This window comes from Miniopterus natalensis, chromosome 9, assembly GCF_054644295.1.
Source record: "Miniopterus natalensis isolate mMinNat1 chromosome 9, mMinNat1.hap1, whole genome shotgun sequence".
Lineage (NCBI taxonomy): Eukaryota > Metazoa > Chordata > Mammalia > Chiroptera > Miniopteridae > Miniopterus > Miniopterus natalensis.
Window position 1 is genome coordinate 75432177 of NC_142089.1, and position 15140 is coordinate 75447316.

The window sequence follows — 15140 nt, forward strand, 5'->3', positions numbered from 1 at the left end:
ATCAATAAAGATATATTTAAAATGAATAAATAAAGTTATGAGCACCCTAAAATAACCAGTGAAAGTGGGTCAAGGATCATATGGGAAATTTCAGAAAAACTAAATCAAAGGATGCTATAGAGATTCATCCCAAAAGTACAGAAAGACTAACAGGCTAACTGGCACGACTGATAGAGAAGTCTGACTTCAGCTTTCATCAGAGCAAGAAAATGACCCTGACAAGACAGCCACAGAACACACTTCAGTTATTCCTTCAACAGGTCTAACAGCGAGGGAGCGCAGACGTCAGGCCTACACGCAATATGCAGACTAGTCAGGAAGGACCGCAACGCAGCCATGCCTAGTAACAAACTTCCTTAAGGAAGGGAATGACAAGCATATGTCTCCGTCCAAGTGCATAGGAAACAAATGACGTCAACAAACTAGAGGCACGTGGTGGTCACCGCAGGTCACCCATCAACAGTCAGAGTAGAGGAACCCTAAACTCCCAATGGAAATCCCCCACAGGGGCAACGGCAGTGCCCAGGGTCGGGGCCTTGATACCACGGGTTGAGGATTAGTGATGCTGATTTTGGTTTCACTCTTACAAGCTCCAAGGGGCTCACATGTAATGCTCACTTTATGTGAGCACACAAAAAGGTACAATCTACAGAAGAGTGAGAGCACTCCATGAGAATAAAGATATTCTCTTATGTATTCATAGCACAGTTATCCAATTCATGATGTTTCACATCAGTGTAATTCTTATATCTAATTGGTAGTTAATACTGAAATGTTGTGAATTGTCCCAGTAATGCCCTTGCAGCGTTTTTCCCCTCCAGTATTGGAGCCAGTCTGGGGTTACGTATTGCATTTAGATACCATGTCTCTTTCATCTCCTCTAATCCGGAGCAGCTCCTTAGCCTTTCTTGGTCTTATAAAACACTGACATTTTGCAGAATCCTGACCAATTACTTTACAGAATGTTCCTCAATTTGACACTGTCTAATGTTTCTTCATGGTTAGATTCAGGTTCTAGAACCCAGTGGGAAAAGTGGCATCACAAAAGTGATATGGGGTCCTTCTCCCCTCCTCTAGGCATTACATCTGAAGACACATGACACCCACTACCCCTGTACCAGAGGTTCCCAAAACAGCCCTTATGTCGGTTATTTCTTGCTGTATAACACACCTTTCCAAAACTCAGCGGTTTAAGATAAATATTCATTTAACTCACTGCTGGTTGGCACTTTGAGTTTAGGAGAAAGGCTCTTCTGTTCTTAACCGGATTACTCACGCGTATGTGGTCAGCTGGCATCCACATGTCTGGTGCCGGCTGCCTGTCAGCTGGGACACTTTGGTTTCCTCTCATCAACAAGCTAGCTCAGGCTCACGTACATGGTGGAGTAGGGATCTAACTGCACGAAGATGGCAAGTTCCAACGTACAAAGCTTTCAAGATTCTGCTTGCATCAAATTTACTACTACCCTTACTGGCCAAAGCAAACAAAAATTCCTGAGGTATTAAGTTAGAGGTACTTCTTTCTTTCTTTCTGTTTGAAACCAAGGAATAATACTTGCTGCTTTAGTGGGCTTTCCTATCTCAATTAGAAAAACTGTTTTCCAAAATAAAAGTTAATAGTGCTCTATATCTTGTCACACTGTAATCGTTCTGTGTGTTTTTTACCATGAAAGGAACTTAATTTAGTATAAGTAATGCCACTGTCACTTAAATATATGAATGAAAAAAGAAACGTCAGCTGTTCTAATTCCATAATTCCCAAGAAACGACAATTAATGAAACCCTTTACTGGTGGGAGTTGTTTTAAGCAGTAGATAAAGAAGTCAGTGAGCCTTTTAAGATTTACTCTCATAACCAAATTGCATTTCTCTTCATCATATACAAAATATAATTAAAAGGTGACATTTAAAACAAACAAAAAAATCAAACTGCATCCCACCCCCAAAGGAAACAGCAGAGAAGCAGTAACTCTGCCTCCACTGTGAGTGGACAGACTCCAGATAAACTCCTGCCTCCAACTTCCAGCTTCTGTGCTGCATCTGTCACCTGGACATCAATCCCACTTGTCAATACATAGAAAACTGGACAATATGATCACCGAGTATTACTGAATCGACATTAATTGGCTGGTTTCACTGTCATGGAAATGTCTTTTGACCTTTCCAAAAAGAAGGCACATCAACAGGAGTCCCTTGTAAAGACTTCTGCTTCCTTCCTCGGTTTGCTCCAATAGTCTAAAATTTACCCTTATGAATTTGTGGCCTTTACTGTCTGGGGATAGCTTGACCCAATCTATCCCCAAATATCTTAAGGACAAATTAACCAAAACTTTCCTGGCAAGCTCTTTGAATCCCTTTTTCTTCCTTATTTTAAACTCAACCCTCTGGTTCTCTGCCCCCCTCACTGGCACTCCTACAGTTTTCTTTATAGGGCTTAACCTTCTAACCGAGTGTTTGCTAACAGAGGGAACAACCCTCATGAAGCCAAAGTAACCAGGGGTTAACTGGAGGCTTGGCGTCAGTGTCCACTCTAGAATTCTTCAGGCCTGAGCCTCCCAGTTGTGTGCAACTCCTCATAACAAAACCTGAAAAAGCATGGATTGCAGTCCCAAAAGGCACTGTTCATTCACTCTGTGGGGAAAGGTATACACAGTCGGTGACATTACAAAATGTCTCCTACCAGTTTCCCACTGTAAGAAAGCCAGGGATATAATAGTAATTCAATTGTAACAATAATAAGCCACTAGTAGTATAAAAAAATAACACTGGATGGATTTTTTTTCTATTAACATATGATATATACCAATCCAGAAGTTTATAGTGGTAAGAAAATGAGATAAAGTCAAATCAACCACTAGAAGGTTAATCCTTCTTTAACCCAAGAAGTCAAAAGCAAGTCTACCAGATGTCCTTTGACAGATGCATGGTTAAGCGAAGTGTGGGCCATCCACACCGGGAATACTAACCCATGCAATACAACAGAACAGACGACTGATAGATGCGGCAATCTAGAAGAATCTACAGTGTATAAGCCCAGTGAGAAACACAAATTCAAAAAGGTTATATACTGTATGAGTCCGTTCCTATAACATTTCGAAATAACAAAGTTTTAGAAATGGAGAACAGATTAATGACTGCTAGGGGTTAGGGACAGCAGAGAGGTGGACACAGTTGTGAAACAACAGCATGAAGGGTGTTACGGTGCTGAACTATCTTGACTGTGGTGGTGAATACATGATAAAGCTGTATAGACATGATAAAATTGTATCGAACTAAATACACATACAAACAAATGAATTAAAGTAAAACTGGGGACTCTGCATAAGACCAATGTACTGTGTCCATATCAATAACCTGATGTGACACTGCACTATAGTTTGGCAAAATGTTACCACTGGGGGACACGGGATAAAGTACACACAAGATCTCTGTGTTCTTACAACTGCATATGAATCTACAATTGTGCAAAGAAATTTCAATTAAAAACAAAAAAGTAACTGCAGCTCGACACACTTGTGAAGGGCAAAATCCTGCCCTCCCCACGGTAAACCCTTCCTAAGGAGGCTGCCTGCAGTTGTCACAAGTCAGTAGACAGGCATGCTCCCGGAACCCTGGAGACCCCTGGCAGGGCAGGCCAGTGCACCACTCAGGAACCCCTTCCCCCCGCTCTACCCAGTCTTCTCTTTCCCATTCAAACTTCCTGGGCTACATCCAACTGTTCCTTCCACACCAAAACACATTAATAATCAGGTACCTTTTAATTTGATACGTAGTAGTACTGAAACTCTGACTGAGGACAGTTCATGCCTCTGTCCCAAAGTAAATCAGCTCTCTTGGGGAATGTGCTCTTGGCCCAGCGCCTTTCTTTTTCTGAACATTTCTGGTCTCTCAGAACTTGACAGAAAAGAGGGGGTGGGCGGGGAACAGACCCACTTTCTGGGTGAGGGCAGTTTCCATGCAGAGGGTTCTCCTGGGGGGTCCCGCCTGCTGGGAAGCATGTGAGAGCCGGCAGAGAGAGATCTCTCAGTAAGTAGACGCTGGTGTTCCTTTTCTAGAAATTCCCCAGGAGAGTGTGCGCCCAAAGATGAGGAAACCCTGGCCCTGTGTATTCCACACTGGCGCTGCTCAGAGGCTCCCCCATGCCCACCCCGAGCGCCTCCTGCCCGAAGGCGGTGCAGAGATCTCAGCCTGGGCAGACGGCTGCTGCTGACGGCTTGTTTCCTTCCACAGGTAGCTTAATCACACACCATTAAGCTAAAGAACAGGCAGGTTAAGAGCACCGACTCTGGATCAGAGGGTCCTCGCGGGTGACCTTGGGCATGTTACTTAACCTCTCTCTGAGTCGGCTTCCTGGCGAGGCCCAAGTTAGTACACAGGACCGCTCAGAAGGTGGGCGGAGGGAAGGCTCTAAGAAGGCCTGCAGCCATCGCTAGGCCGCTCTGGGGAGGGACAGGCAGGAAGAAGTGACGCACATGCTCCACTTCGAACTTGTGATTTGCACTGAACCGTCACTGGGAAAAAATGGCTCATGTCACATACTAATAAATCCTCTCATGTTCGCATAGGTTTCACTGTTGCTTCAACAGAGGTGAATGTGAAATAGAATGCTAACTGGAGTATTTCCCATTGTCAGTAACACAAGCTAAGAAAGATAGATGCTCGATATGCTATGAGACAGTGAGATGAATGTGCTCACCAACCCCCTCTGCGCTGTATTAGTGAAAGCTAAGAATTCACTGTATTCTTGGAGACGAAGCCTCTTTGGAGAGTGAGACTGGACGGCTGCCTTTCCCTCCCCCCTAGTAAAGACAAGGGGGACGTGTCCATCAAGGAAGTGGGGGTTAAGAAACCATCTAGACAACTTGGAGAGTGTTTCCTTGGACTTGGGGGGCCTAGAGACTGCCCCTTACCCAGACTTAAGAATGTCTAAGGCTGAAGGTTCAATGGGAAAGGCTGTAGCAGTGGAGCAAAAAGGCAGGTCTGTGCTGGCTCAGAGAACTGAGTTTTCTGCAGCCTGGATGGGCACTCATCAGGAAGCAGCTGACTGTGTGCACCTTGAAAAGCACCCAGCCACAGGTATTCCTCAGTGGATGAGCTGACTTCAGCAGAAAGAACCTATAAGTATACCACAGAATACAGAGGCCCTGGGGTGAGATCCAACCATCAGATATGATATCACCCATTCCTGGGGTCTTAGGTCAAATGTCATGAGTGGGAAAACTCTAGCCACAAAAGCACCCCCATGAGAACATAGCATCTGGATATTGGTCACCCAGAAGTCACCAATGCCAGATTCCAATTCCAAACCCTTTGCTCCCCCCACTTCACTTCCCTCCTCCCTACCCGACCCTCCTTACCCTTGCTCCCTGCTCCACCATCACCACACTTCAAGCTCCAAGACGGCACCCCTGTTCTGAACGGAGGGAGATATGGGAGCTTTGCCATTAGACTGGACTGCACTTGAAAACAACCTGGAAGCTAGGGACTGCTTGAGAGTTCACTCTGCGAGGATGAATGACTAGACAGAACTGGAGAAGGCAGTAGTGAGAAATAAATTTTAGCAGTTTACTTCTACTGAGGCCAGCTCATCAAATGCAATGTCATGAATACGTTTTACTGTAACTTTCCCTCTTCCCTCCCCTCATCACAAATGGCCTCATTCAGTTCTCTCTTCCCCTGTGCTCCCCACAGTCCCACGCCTCCTCTGGCCTCCTCCTTATGCCTCTGCAAAACAAATAAATACTTGAAATATTTAAATATTTTACTCCTAACCCAAATTATAGTAGCATATAATGTTAAACTAAGTAGAAATGATGGGGAATGGAAAAAGCAATAGAAGAGTAGATGAAACGTCATCCATTCTCCATTCTTACCCCTTTCGCCCAACATTAAATCTTATGCAAAGTTCATCCATTTAGTCAAGACAACAGCTCACTCTTTCCAAGCCAATCCAATGCATTTTCTGGCCATAGCTAAGGAATAGAAGAGATAAACAGATGGAGGGGAACTTAAAAGGACATTGGAATAGAGTTGGATAAAAATAAGGTATCAGTTGGCAAAGCTAAAAACACAATTCCACGGGTCTAAGCACATGAAAGTTCTATAACATGATGTGTTAATCAGACAGACCGGCTCGGGAGAGTTTATCTTGGAACAATGTCACTTTCGTCAACAAACTTTGCCAGTTCATATCTAGGCCAGCAAGAATAATCTCCGTGGGAGAACATGTTATGTGAGAACCAAAGCCTGCTTCATTCTCATCTTCCTGGGGAGGAAGGCAGGTATGTGTCCCGCGATCAGTGCTGAGACTGGGGTCACCTGACTGGGGCTCTGGTTAATGGGGTCAAACAAGAGAGTGAGCCCCCCAGGTCTGACTTAGAGACCCTCCGGTTCTCTTTCCTCGCCTGCTCCAGAGATCCTGACAGCCACATGTTCCAGGTGTTGTAATTGTGGATGGAGGACTCCACACTGTCTCTGATTGGGAAATAAACTTTCCATGGATTAAGCCACTGAGATTCAGGGGACTTCCCTGTCCGCACAGCACGGTGTAGCCTATCCTGCATGCTAATCACCCTAACAGTTTGATACACTAGGAGAATCTGGACTTACTTTAGAGTTACATAACCTCTGGTTGGCGCCAAACTCTTAGGATCAAGGCCACTTTTCCTTGTCCTAAGAAAATAATTTTGCTCACTCATTATAAACATTTCATATAAACTCTGGGGGAGAAGATTTGTAGAGAGTAGACCACTTACAAACTGTTATTAAGAAAATGATGTTCCTCTACTGTGCAAAGGTTCAGCAAGCAAGAATTTGGCAAAAATATATTTTTAAAAACTCTTGAATGCCTAAGGAACTAAGCACTAAAACACATTAACCAGAGAGGCTGTGCAATCATGAGGTTTGGAGTCTCTGTAAATTAAGACTGACAACCTCCACCAGTCTTGCCTACGTCAGACTAGTAGTCAGTTCCTTTAGAGAGTCAGGTCTTTGTCAGAATACTCAGCAAGCTTTCCCAGCTTTACAATTCCCCGTTCATCAGGCGCTTTCTATTGTAGGATGAAAATAAAGGGAACTCTGGTGTGCATTCATCCAGCAGCTATTTAGTGAGTACTACCTATGTGCATGTCAACTCTGCATGCACTGCAATAGAGTAGGGACTGGAACAGATCCTGCCTCTCCCTCACAAATGCATAATCAAGTGGCTTTACAAGATAGTCCCACACATTTTTGGTAGGACAAGATCAACATCACATGTTGAACATTGCTTCTCAACTTCAGTGTCGACTGTCAACCGTTATTCCGAATATTGAATGTTATTAAATGTCAATACACAAAAATTTTCCCACTGACTGTCATCACCCAAACCTTAGTTAAAAGCTGAAAAGTCATCAGGAGCTTCTCTAAGCCTCTAGGAACTGATTATTTTAAAAATGTTTCTTTTAAAAATAGAGAGAGTCTGGTGGGGCGTGGCTCAGCGGTTGAGCGTGGACCTGGGATCCAGGTGATCAGGGTTCGATTCCGGGTCAGGGCACATGCCCGGGTTGCGGGCTCGATGAATGACTCTCTCATCATTGATGTTTCTATCTCTCTCTCCCTCTCCTTTCCTCTCTCTGAAATCAATAAAGATATATTAAAAATAAAAATAAAGAGAGAGAGGGAGAGGGAGGAAGGGAGGAAGAGAGAGATAGAGGAGCAAACAAAATACGAAACAAAAAATAATTACAAAGGGAAAGAGAGATTCTAAGAATTCCTAAGAGTATGTAAAACAAAGCTCCTAAGAACCAGAGCTCATCTTTGGTGTGATTTTATCAGGAAAGAAGCAGGTCATGGCTATCACTCTTGTTGTTAAATAGCACCTGTCAAAAGAAAGCCTACCCCGATTCCCTTGAGGGTAGCAGCCAAATCCATCATTTATTAACCAACCAAAACCCAACAGGCAGACAAATCCATCATTTAGTAAGCAACCAAAATCCAACCGGATGTTTAAAATATTCTTATTCACTGACATACATATATGTAAATATTTTCTCATTTTTTATTTTTATAAATTTATCATAAATTTTAAATCCATATTTTATTTCCTTTGGGGCTGTATTTCTCTGAGAACTTGTCCTCCAGTATTATCTATTCTTAGGAATTCCAAGGATAATTTGAAAAATACAGCTTCATCATTTTTCTCTCATCAAACTGGCAAACATTTCAGTCTGATGATGAAAAATGTTGGCCAGAAGGTAGACAAACAGGACATTCAGACCCTGCTGTCAGGGGCAAGGAGAGGCACAGCGGACTCCGTTGTATCTCTGATGTCTTATTTCATGAGCCAGTGATCTGAACAGGGCTTATTTTTTATTTTTTATTTTATTTTATTTTATTTTATTTTTTATTTTATTTTATTATTTTATTTTATATTATATTACTCTCTATACTTTATAGAATGCTAGAAATTCTTCTTAATAATTTTTACAACGTGTCCTGCAAGGGCAGGGACAGAACAGGCCACTTCCTTTACATACTGCCAAATACAAAGAAATTACGGTGCAAGTTCAGTCTAAGAAGGCAAGAGATGTAAGTACTTTCCTAACTTTCAGCTTTGAACTGGAAGTGGCTGCTCCCAGCCGATCCAGAACCAAGACAGGAAATCTTGATATGTGAACACCAGCTGCAACCACAGCCTCCTCTTAAATACTGTATTCAGGCCCTGCAAACCTAGAAATAAAAACACTCTTTAAAATAAAAAACCAACCACCAATCCAACATGATACATCACCTTTGAACTAAATTTGTGATCCTCAGGCTTTGCTCACCATAGGGTGGTGCAGGTCCTCTAATACATTTGGTTTTGGTCGAAAGCAAGTACTGCTGTTCACCTCCCTGGAAAAATGCTAAGAGCCTGGCATTGTGGGGAATCGACCATGACTGTTTGGCAGGGAGATCCCATTTTAGTCACTTTATTTGACAGAAAGCAAAACTGAATTTTAAGGAAGTCACCTAAGGTTATGGCCAACCTTCATACTTCTGAGTTTGAATTATCTCTTCTAATCTCATTTACCTATATAGAGCAACATAATAAAATTATGAATAGATAAATCATCCACTTTTCAACATAGCTCAACATTAAGGCCACACCTAGATCCATCCAGTGAGATATAATGGAATAAACACTGTGAGGGTCTAAATAACTAGACCACTACATTTGATAACACAATGGGACCCTTATTGTATTTCACTATTTTTAAAAATTACATAGAAGATTGGAATCAAAGAGTCATTTAATAGTTTTTTTTTAAAAAGGCCACTTGGAATACAAAGAGGCTCTTTCATTAGATATTTCTCTGTCCTTGACCTTGTGGGAAGTTCCGGATTGATGGAGGAATTAACAGCGTTAGAGTAGTTCTCCCTCACCCGTAGGTACACATTCCAACACCCCCAGTGGATGCCTGAAACGTGGATAGTATCAAACCCTATATATACTATGTGTTTTTCCTATACATACAAACTTATGATAAAGTTTAATTTATAAATTTGGCACAGTAAAAGATTAATAACTAACAAAAAAAACACAAACCATTATCATGATATACTGTACTTCTCCAAAACTCAAAATCTCAGTTTGTGACAGAACTGTCCACCAGTCACTTGGGACAGAAACCTGAGAGCGACCCTTGACTGGTTCCAACGCTCCATCTCTCAGTCTCTATAGTTACTGCCCCTGCCCTGTGCAGTGCTCATATTTGATCCCCCGGATACTGCAACAGCCTTCAGCCCAGGATCCCAGCCTCCACTCTAGAGTGGGGCACACCATCACCCACACAGCCCGGTGCCAACTAACATGCAGCATGGTCTGTGACTCTACTATTTAAAGTTCTCCAGTCTAAACAGTTAAAGACAAAGCTGCTTGGAGAACAGCACCCAAGCCTCTCCACACCCTGATTCCCGCCAGCCTCTGCAGCATCAACTCCTGCCACATCTTCAGCTCCGAGTCATGCTTAGAACAGCCCCATACAAGAGGAACAGCACACGAGCCACATGTGTCATTTAACATTGTCCAGTAGCCACATTAAAAACAGAAAAAAACAGGTGAGATAAATTATATTAACATATTTTACTTAACCTAATACATCTAAAATATTCATTTTGCCATGTAATCAATAATTTAAAAGTATTAATGAGATAGCTTGCATTCCTATTTTGAACAAAGCCTTTGAAAGGTGGAATATATTTTATACCTAAAACAAGTCTCAATGTGAACCAGCCATACTCTGAGAGCACAACAGCCACACACGGCTGGTGGCTAACATCCTGGATAGTAGAGCTCCAGCACTAACAGGATGCTTGATGCATCTCTCCACACACATGCTCTTTCATGCCCTTGTCTTTTTCTCAAACTCATTCATATTCATATTCTGAGGTTCAGATGATCAGGCGGCCCTTCCTGCCGCCCCCGCTGTGACAAGTGCAGGCTCATGTCCCACTAGCGGCTTGTACACCCACCATCACACTCCCGAAGCCAGTGAACTCCTCTCTGCACTTGTCTGTCTCCAGTGCCGAATACTAGTTCCTCCAAAGCAAAATCCTGCCAGAGTTACGCATTATAATATCTCAAGCACCTTGCGAAACGTTTGCATATTGTAACAAACGTTTAAATCTTCATTGAATTAAAAAAGAATCAGAATAGCATGTGCACCTGAAATCAGAGATGTAGGTTTAACTTCTGGGTTCCTCAGTGAAGGTTTTCTATCCTTGGTTAACAACAACAAATGCAAAGGTATATGGCAAACATATGCAGTCCTGTGTTTGGTTCCCTTTCAATGCAGAGCTTACTTATAAAAACACTGTACCTATGTTATAGCTAGAGTACAATAAAGAAATTTAAATTTTGGAGTTATATGAGATCTTAGATATGATCTAGTTATTTTACAAAAGAAGAAAAAGTAGGTGAAAGAGTTTAAATGATGAATATAAATTCACAAAACTAGGTAACGCAGAACTAGCACCATAACCATGTGCCCAGGTCTCTGTAGCTTTCCATTATTTCACTCTGCTCATGTGGAGTGTCAACCATTCACATTAATCAAATAAAGTTTGTAATTAAAATCCATTTAATATTAAAGAAAACTTGCACAATTGAAAATCCAGTTTTTTGTTATGGCTGATGTCAATTCCTTTCAGGATGACATGGCAGAGAATATGCCACTCAACACACATTCCTGTGCTTCTCCTTCTGGCCATGCTGCAGTTCCATAGGCCCATGTGACTGGTTCTAGCCGGTGAAACGTGTGCGGAAGTGGCATATATCCCCTCTGGGATGTGCCACATCTATGCTCCCCCTGCCCCCGGACCCTAAAACCAGTGTCAAGATGGCACTGCTGCAGGCTGGAAAGGGCCTGCTATGCTGAGTTGCCAAACGGAAGGGTTGGCTCCACAAGAACAAGAAATAAACTTTGGTTGTGCTTAAGTCCCTGAGATTTTCAGGTTGTTTTTCAGTGGCAGAAGCTCATGCTAAATTACCCTAAATAATAACCAACAGAAACCTAAATTACATTTCTAAGGAAATGTATCTTGAAATTGAGTACCACTGCAAATGAATTTAATATTACTCTAAATTACTAAATACAAGTATCACGTGATCTCACTTATCTGTAGAATCTAATGAACAAAATAAACTGATGAACAAAATAGATCCAGAGACACTGAAGCATGCAACAGACTGACGTATTTCAGAGGAAGGGGGGAAGGGGCGGGAAGAGATTACTGAAGAACTTATATGCACATATGCATAACCCATGGGCAGACAACAGAGAGGTGAAGGCCTGGGGGAGGGGAGGGGTTGAGGGGGTCAATGGGGGAAAAAGGGGGAATCTGTAACACTTTCAACAATAAGGATAAATTAAAATAACAACAACAATAATAAAAATACAAATCTACTTTCAAAGATTTTCTATTTTTATTTTAAAATGATGTAAAAATGATATATTAAATTGCAGATGTATTAGGTGTAAAATCTTGTTAAAGACATAAAATCATCAATGTAGAAAACACATAGACAAAATCAAATGCTGAATCAGGATTTTAGTACCAATTACTTTTTCTAAAACAGGCCGTCTCCTCATGAAATGGCTATACCAGTCTATGTCAGTGAGTCTAGGGCCTAGAGTTTTCATCTCACACGGGATATGATTCCATGAGGAATTCCAATTGACAAAATTATTATGGAACTTCAAGTAGGCTTCACTCATCATCCATGAGCAGCACTGCTGCATCACCTTATTTCTGAAACTATACAAAAGTTTTTATTTCTCTCTGAAGTTAACTCTTCAAATTCTACTAGTTGCAATTATTTCCCTATTTATACATATATTACAATATATCATTAACTAAAAGCCACAGATGCCATTTGGGGGGGAATTAATGATGTGCACTTTGAATCCTGACTGTACATACAGGGGTGCCAGTTGAAGATTGCACTAGAACATTTGAAAGAGTTAGCTAGCATCAACTTTAGAAAAAAAGCTCTTTGCCAAGGCAGAGCTGCTCACAGTGATGGTTATTTTGCAAACTGGAAGCACAATTACCTTGTGTTTCACACAGAATAGTTTCAGCCAATTGTGGCGTGAATTTCCTGATTGTCTGAATTTTAAATTCATACTGAAAAACTTTTTAGACATTTAAAACAGATTTTCATAGATGCTTAGACTTTTAAATGCTGCTATGCCTTTCTAAGTAATGAATTAAACTGGGTAATTCCCAATTATTATTACAGAATAAGTATCCAAGGCAAGGCTATCCACATCTCTGAGATGATCAAGATCTTGGTCTTTTTAATGTTCCTCTGAAGTACATTTCCTTCCATTAAAAACGTGAACTTGGTTGGAAAGAACCTCATTAGAATTCGCACAGCTTGTTTTAACTAAATGGTTCGCGGATTACTTGCGCTTCATTTAAGAGTTTGGCTGAATATCTGTGAATCTGCAATATACAGAATTTTCTAAAAATCAAAACATATCTGGGACGTTCCTAGATTCACTTTACCTTCCGTTTTCCCCGCTCCCTCATTTTTATTTTTACAGGCTTTTTTGTCTGTTTTGCTGTAAGTGTCCTCATACCTTCTGTGTGACTTGGGGGAGCACAGATAACCAAACAGAGAGAAAATATCACATCTGACCCATCGATAGTTTCAAAAATTCTAAAATATACCTCACAGGATCGTTTCTTCTTGACTCGCAGAATTGCTATCAGTTTGTAATGCCTTCCCCACCCTGGGGGCCGGGAGGGGCCCTCACGAGGCTAAGTGACAACTTGGACAACAAGAGGCCTAAGGACTCGGTGTTTTTCTGGGTGAGGACTGCTGGAATAGACTGGTCCAAGAAAACTGTTTAATACATGGCAGCTGCTACGATGGCCATTATCATTCTCACCGCCCTAGTCAACCCATCCCCTCCCTAGACAGACGGGAGAGGCCCTGGGAATAGAAGCAGCAGTCAAAGCGAGAAGCATGGAGGGGCCGAGGCAGGGCCTCAGACAGGTGAGCCCTGGATGCACTGTCAGAGTCACACACAAACGTATTACACAGTCCTCCCTTGCGAACTCCCATTCGTTCTTCAACCGCAGGCTAAAGGTCGCTTCAGGAGGCCTTCTCTGACCTCCTCGGACTAGGACACGATGCATTCCCTTTCCAATACTTCCACAAACTTTTGTCTTACCCTTATTATATTCAGCTATTCACTCAAAGATTATTTACTGAGCCCTTACTACGTGCCAAGAACCACTCTAGGTAGTATGAACACAACACAGACATAATTCTGCTGCTTTTCTCAGAGTTCCCATCTCAGTTACTGACCTCACCATTCACCCAGATGCCAGGAATCCGTCTTGACTGTCCCCTCCCACCCTCCTCACATTAAATGAGGCACTAATCCTTGCTCATTTTGACCTCTGGATTCTCCTTGAATCTAGCTTCTCTCCATCCCAAACACCACTGCCTACCTAGCACAGCTGTTTGTCCTCTCCCCTGGGAGCTATTCCCACAACTTCCAGTCCCCAGCCTTTGCAACCCAACCTACACACCTACAGCTGGAGCTCCTGGAATGAAAATCAGATCATGATGCCCTCGTGTCAAATACGTCTATGGCGTCCCCAATGCATCTGGTGATTTCCCTTGGTTCCCATAGTCTCCCACATGTACCTTGAACTTCTGCTATATTAAACTATTTGCAGTTCCCCACATATGTTCTATTCTTTCATGCCTACCAATGATATTAACATGGTTCCTGGCACTTACTACATGCTTAATACATGTGTGTTGATTAAAAGAATGAACAAATAAAGTATTCATATTGGTACGCTTACTAGGCCTTCCGCTTGAATTGTCCTTTGTCTCCAATTCTCAACATCTTCATCACAATTGCATCCCAAATATCTAGCATAGCATCTGTAACCTAGAAAATGCTAAATAATGTTTGCAGAATAAATAAACAAATAATTGATGGGCAAATATCTCCCTTAGCATAGGACACAAAGTAGAATACAAGCAAGTAGAAAGCAACGGTTTTCTCTTTCATGAGGAATCCCAAAAGCCTTGGCTCTTCCCCTCAGGAACATGAACTATGTAGGTCTTGAGAGGTAAAATCAGAATAACCTATTAGAGCAACCCTGGGAGGGGACATGCCCTTCTTTTTTCACTTTGTGTTTAATTCATCAGATATTGATTGAGGTGCTGTAAAGGTGGCACCAAATAAGGGAAAGAGAATTGCCCTGGGAGTCAGAGACCAGCAGTAAATTCTAGGACTGACTCTACCTCTAATTAGCTGTGTGACCTGGATCCAGCTGTACCAGAAGCCAGCCCACCTCCACGGACCTCCTATTTATGTAAGCAATTGGAGTCCCTGGTTCTGCTCTAGTTGGGTTTTGGATGCTTGAAACTAGAAGTGCTAACTAATATCCCATTCTTATTGTCGCTTGTGGTAGCATTGCTGTGTGGGTAAGCCAAAAAACGCCATAGATTAAGCATATTTAGATTATAACAAAGCATTTGGCTTAAGTCTCTTAAGATATCCTCATAGAGGGCTCAACAGTCCACTTCGATGGATCTGAAACCTGTTGAACCAATATGTGCAAAATGTTCTGATTAACAAATATGCA

At 42.0% G+C, this 15140-nt stretch overlaps 1 protein-coding gene across 6 annotated transcripts in view; it reads right to left on the reverse strand.

The window, feature by feature from the left end:
* Positions 1-15140, reverse strand: part of FARS2 (phenylalanyl-tRNA synthetase 2, mitochondrial) — a 460578-nt gene that overhangs the window by 208337 nt on the left and 237101 nt on the right. The gene's annotated exons all lie outside the window — the stretch shown is intronic.